This window comes from Lactuca virosa, chromosome 1, assembly GCF_052849685.1.
Source record: "Lactuca virosa cultivar CGN04683 chromosome 1, Lactuca_virosa_CGN04683_v6, whole genome shotgun sequence".
NCBI classification, from domain to species: domain Eukaryota; kingdom Viridiplantae; phylum Streptophyta; class Magnoliopsida; order Asterales; family Asteraceae; genus Lactuca; species Lactuca virosa.
In genome coordinates this window covers 209,479,838-209,485,982 of record NC_136426.1, presented here as the reverse complement: position 1 = coordinate 209,485,982, position 6,145 = coordinate 209,479,838, and the positions used below count along the sequence as shown (strand labels likewise).

The window sequence follows — 6,145 nt, the reverse complement described above, 5'->3', positions numbered from 1 at the left end:
TCCTCAAATTAAGTAGGGTCATGTTTTTGTTCCATGATTTCACTAAAATAAGGGAGGCCACAAATGCACTATAACGTGTATTGGCTCAACTAAACATTTGAGCTCTTATCGCATCATCCCATATAACACTAGTAACTACAGTTCAAATTATTATTACTAGATTTAATTATTAAAAATTTCAAAATTTACCAAATTATCTAGCAATTTACTTTTTCTACCCCCTACCCCACACTTATTTCATACAATGCCCTCATTGTATGCTTAAATTAATATAAAAATTAAGAGAAGGGAGAAAAAGGAACAGACTCCCCTGGGATAGTGGCGTGATCATCTCCAAAAGTGCGGAAAAAATGTGCATCTTGAATACAGACTTTGAGAAATAGAAACTTGGATCTTGAACACGCGAGATAAGTAATATACCGGCAAAATATGGAATCGAGTCTTCAATCTTCAACAAATGTGGTGCAGAAAAATGTGCAAAATGAACAGAACAATGTGGAAAAGCATACGCCACATTGCATGGTAGAGAAAATGAGTCATGATTATCTTCATAACAATCCCAAAAAGAATGGTGGTGAACTACATAATGAATATGGAAAAATAAGACTCCTTTGTGAAAATGGTAAAGTCACGACGTGAGTTTATGAAGATTCACGTCGTGAATTCGATTGGAAGCGGATTTTGGAAAGTCACCAGACACTGACTCACGAGGAGAATAAGAAAGGGGTCACGACGTGAACACTGGAATCCCAGAAATATTTTTTCTTCCAATCTTTCTTTCAATTCTTATATTCAACCCCATGTCTTAATGGATTAAGACTCTTCTAACCCTATTAATTCCGACTCTTCTCTCTAACTTTCTTCTCGCTTGACTCACCCCACACTTAATTTAAATTATGGGTCTCGACTCTCGACTTTAAACATTCCCGGCTAAACACATATGCACTCATATCTCGACATCCTTTGTATGCGCTCCTAGCAATTCTGAAAAATAACTACCAAGAAGAGAAAAATAACATAATATCTTAATAATTTTACAAAACCTAAACAAAATAAAACTAAACCAAACAAAACTAAAATAATAAAACGAAAAGAAACGATCAATCATCCTCTTCATCCTCGTTCACCCCGCTAGTGCCCGCTCCGTCGCCCCTTGGCATCCACAATTCTTCCCACGTAGGAATATAAGGGCATTGAGGTTGCATGGTGGGTGGTCGCACCACATTCATATGAGAGAACATGGCTTCAATCATTTGGGTGTTATAAGACATTCCACCGCGTAAATTATCCAAGTAAGAACCCACTCGGCTTTGGAACGGGTCGGTGGGTATTCCACCCTCATATGGCTAGGATCGTCCCATCTCCCCCCGGGTTCGCACGTTTCTTCTTTGAGGCCTCGGTTGTTGCTCGGGCTCTTCGGTCGGTTGGTCCTCACCCTCGCTATCGCTGTGCGGTATCCTATAATGCGTCCCATAATTAACCACAACTCACATGGTCTCAAGATAGCCCATAGAAAATCCGTTCCCTTGTTTACACGTAAGTGTCTGTGTAACCGCGGGGACGACCACGCCATAAGACTTTGCTAAGCGGGTAACAAAGTGGCCACCACAGATTGGGCTCCCGGTTCTGGAACTTACTGCATACTCTGCCAAGTAACGAGCTAAAAAGTAGGAAAGATTGCAACAAAACCCCGATTGTAAAATAGACCACAAGAAAAATAAATTAATCTTGGTGACCTTATCTCCAAATTTCTTATAGTGGATGGAGAATGTGATTAGCCTGTGCAGCAAACGGTGAATGGGTGATTTGATGCTGCTTTCTGGTGACACACTGGAGTTGAAAACACCAAAAGCGATATTGGTCCAAAACTCATATCTCGTCATTTCCCCAGAATAAGTATGGGCAGCCTCCCGTAAGAACATATAAAACTCGGGGGTCACGGTCTCTTGGGCCTCGTATAAACCCATCCTAAATGAGAATTCTACCAAACTGCACTCTCTATATTCCCCACCCAAACGAAAGACCAATGCTTGTGAGTAGTTAGGGTCTTGGACATTTTCATGGAACACCACAGTAGAAAAGAATTCAACACACAACTCCTTGTAAACCCTTTCCTGGATGGCGAACAAGTTACTCCATCCCTTGCATGTAAATGAATACCCGTTTCCCATAAAAGTTTTGATAAGAAACGGGTTTAGTCTTTCAACTAGTCCAACCTCCCGAAGCCTTTGCCAATTAATTGTTGGGGCAATAGCGAAATCCCTGTTGTGTAACCATCCCAATCTAGTGTTGTATCGGGCGAGCACGTCCCTAGATATATTCGTCAGGAATACGTAAAATGGGTGCAAATTAGCAATCCCGCCTTGGACGTTACTAGCCTCATGTCTAGGTGCCATATTCTTACAAGAATAAATAAGCAACAAAACAAAACCAAATATCCCATATATTAGTTAATTCTCAGAACAGTTTCTGGTGATGCACCGGACTCACGTCCTGAGTACTATGAAACTCACCTCGTGAGTTCGCTATTCACAGCGAGAAAGGGTCTTAAAATCAGAAATCGGGACTTAATCTTGTTGTTAGGATTTACTCGTAAACCATTTTTAAGCACAATCAAGTAACATATGATGGATGAATAACTCATTTTGGGCAAAAATTTTGATATTTAAGCATATGAAAGACCCTAGCCCCTAAATCAACAAACTTGTGAAAACCAACCAAAAGAAATGCAAGATGTTTACCTTAAAGGAGAGATTACATAAGCACACGAGTAGATTGTGTTAGATTAAGGCCAAAATCGGATGAGGGGGGACCAGGGAACCGTCTTCACTTTGTGAGAGTAGAAAAGTGTTTTGGTCAAATGATTCTGAATTGTTTAACCTGTGGTCCCGTGTTTTTCAAACCTCACGTCGTGAATTTGTTCGGACTCACCTCGTGAGTTCTGTTGGGCTAACTTGGTTGGCCATCTATTCTAACAGTCTTGTGCTAATAAATCTATTGGGCTTAAATTTCCCACCCCGTATATATTATGGACTCACCTCGTGAGTTCTTTCGAGCTCACCTCGTGAATTCTGTCTGATAATCCTATCTTAATTAACAATTCTTCTTATTTCACAACTTAATTTAGGAACACCACATTCAACTGTTTACCACTTAGTTTTTTTTAATGATTTAGATGATTGAATGTCTAAAAACTAAACGAAAAAAAACTAAACTAGAAACATAAAGGAAAAGAAAATTCAAACTGAGCTCGGGTTGCCTCCCGAGAAGCGCTTCTTTTTGAAGGAGTCGTAAGTCGGACTCCGTGTCTCCTACGTTGAGTCATCCGAAGAATCCACCACTAGGATCTTTTGTTCCTTGAAACGCCTCTTGTAAGCTTGAACTAATCTTTTGTACGCCTTTATCGAATTTTCCCTTTTAGCTTTGACGTCATCTTCATCAGGCTTGTGTTTGGTCCCTTTAGTTTCTTCCTTGCACTCCATAGCATTCTTCCCTTCTTTCACCACTGGATTTGTTACTTTTGAAGTAACCTCCTCTTCATCACTCGTCATCTCATCATCTTCCTTGCTTACCCAAGAAGTTGGACTCATGTAGGCAATGACTTCAACTAAATATGGAAGAGATGCTCTTGGTTTTGTTCTTTTAACTTGATGAATTGTCTTGATTTCTTCTTCCATGAGCTTCTCTAATTCTTCAAGTTCATTCTCTTCATCAATGTTGAAAACCTCCTCTTGAGCATGATTCCCTTGAAAGCCATTTTCTATCCCAAAAATTTCCTTTTCATTACCAACCCTCAAGGTGAGCTTAGACTCGCGTATATCAACAAGGGCTCCAGCAGTGTTAAGTAACGGGCGACCAAGAATAATCGGTACATCGGGATCTTCTTTTATATCCAATACCACAAAGTCTATTGGAAAAATCAATTTCCCAATTTTTACTAAAATGTCTTCCACAACGCCCCTGGGTTGTGTCACTGAACGGTTCGCCATGTGAATAGTCATCCTTGTAGCCTTCAACTTCTGAATATCCAACTTCTGATAAAATGAATAAGGCATCAAATTTATGCTAGCCCCAGAATCGGCTAAAGCATAAACCTTCATGTTGTTCCCAAACTCACATGGAAGAGTGAGTCGTCCAGGATCCCCCATCTTCTTAGGTATGTCTCCCAATACAGCCCTTGAACTTTGCTCACTTAGAATAACTTTATAATTCTTCTTTAGTTGCTGACGAGTGTCTATCAAGTCTTGTAATAAAATTTTCATATTCGGGAATTCCGGATAACGACTCGACAAAGGGAGTATTAATCGGGATACCCTTCACGTGCTTAATAAACTCTATATGCTCTCTTTCTAGTGGATTAAGGGCAGCTCGGGAAGGAAACGACAAAGGTGGTTGATAAGCTGAAACAAGGACGTAATTTTTCTGTTCAGACAGAGCCCACGACGTGAGCATAGCGGGCTCACGTCATGAACTGGGTGTTCCAGCAGCTTCTTCATTTTCGAGTCTTGGCTTCTTTGGCTTTGGATCGGGCTGTTGTGGCTCCACTTTTAATGCTTCTAGGAACTCAGAGATGGCCTCTTCTTCAGTATCTATGGCCATTACGTGAGATTGGGTCTTCTTTTCAGGATTTTTCGGGGACATCTTCTCATGAACCAAGGTGGTTAGTTGACCAAGTTGCACTTCAAGATTATTGATGGAGGCTTGTTGATTTTTTTTAAAGCCTGATGTTCTATCATCAATGCATGATGATTCTTCATCAAAGTTCTTTGCTCATCAATAGCAGAATCAGTAGCCTCGTGTCTTTTTTCTGAAGCTTCCATCAACTTAACTAACATGGTCTCTAGATCGGGTTTCTTCTCAGTTGGTGGTTGTTCTTTTTGGTAGAAGCCTCTGCCAGTTTGTATATATTTTTCTTCCTTTTGCTTCTTGTATTCATATAGGGCAGCCACTCTTTCTTTGGTTTCCTCCAATCTTCATCATACTTGTCCCCACTCGAATAGCAAACTTGAGCTTTCTTGTTTCCATATTCATCCAAGTTGCAATCTTTTGTCAAATGTGGGCCACTACATCTCTCGCAACCAACTCTAATTGCATGAATTGATTGGTCCATTTGTGTCAATCTCCTCTCCATAGTGTTAAGCATTGCCATCACAGCAGCCATCTCTTCAGTTTGTGCACCCCTAACTCCTTTAATGCCTTCATTCCTTGGACTATGATATTCACGAGAGTGTTTTGCGAATTCTTCAACTAATTCCTTGACATCGCCCGGATTTTTCTTTGTGAGTGGTCCTTAAGAATCAAGGAGTTGTCTTGTCATCACATTGACCCCGTCATAGAATATGGACACCTCTTGTTGAATGTTAAGGTCATGTTGAGGACAATTCCTTAAGAACCCTTTGTAACGTTCCCAAGCTTCGTAAAGTGACTCCCCCGGGTTTTGCTCAAAATTGGTTATTGCCTTTTTGAGTTTAGCAATCTTGGATGGTGGACATAATTGGTCTAGAAACTGCTCACGCATTTGATCCCAAGTAGTTACTGTACCGGGTGGGAGTGCTTTTAACCAATCCTTTGCAGCTCCTTTAAAGGTAACGGGAAGCATCCTTAGCAAGACGGTGTCTCTGTTAACATTTGGGACATTGAAGTAATCAGCAATGTCGTTCACTGCATCTAAGTTCTTGAACGCATCCTCATGATCCTTTCCATAAAATGGGATATCCTTTAGTGTGGAAAGGATATGTCCCTTCAGCTCGAATGTGGCAGTGGTAGGGATTGCAGGTTGTACTAAGCCTGGACCAACATCATCTCGAATTCTCTTTCTGTAAGCTCCCATGGACATTTCTTCAATATTTTCCATCTCGTTCCTTGGCTCGTTCTCGGGTTCACTTGTATGTTCTTCAAATTTAGGCTCGGTATCGTATTCGGATTCGGTTTGGACGGGTATTTGATCCAAGTGTTCAAGCTTGCTCTTGTTCTTTGAAGATGAACTTGACTCCCCCGTTTTCTTCCCCGATTTCTTTGAGAACACTGATTTGAATTCTTGTAGAGGTGTCTTCTTTGGTGTTTGATCTTCTTTCACGCTCTTGTCCTTCTTTTTGTGAATTGCAGACTCGGGATCTTCAAGTGATATCACCAAAGGGGTGTTAGA

General features: G+C 40.7%; 1 non-coding gene across 1 annotated transcript; it reads left to right on the top strand.

Moving 5' to 3' along the window:
* The first annotated feature begins 5,363 nt into the window (after positions 1 to 5,363).
* Positions 5,364 to 5,470, top strand: LOC145151591 (small nucleolar RNA R71). Its single transcript, XR_013732156.1, has one exon. It is a non-coding gene; the product is annotated as a small nucleolar RNA R71 (small nucleolar RNA).
* The last annotated feature ends 675 nt before the right edge of the window (positions 5,471 to 6,145 follow it).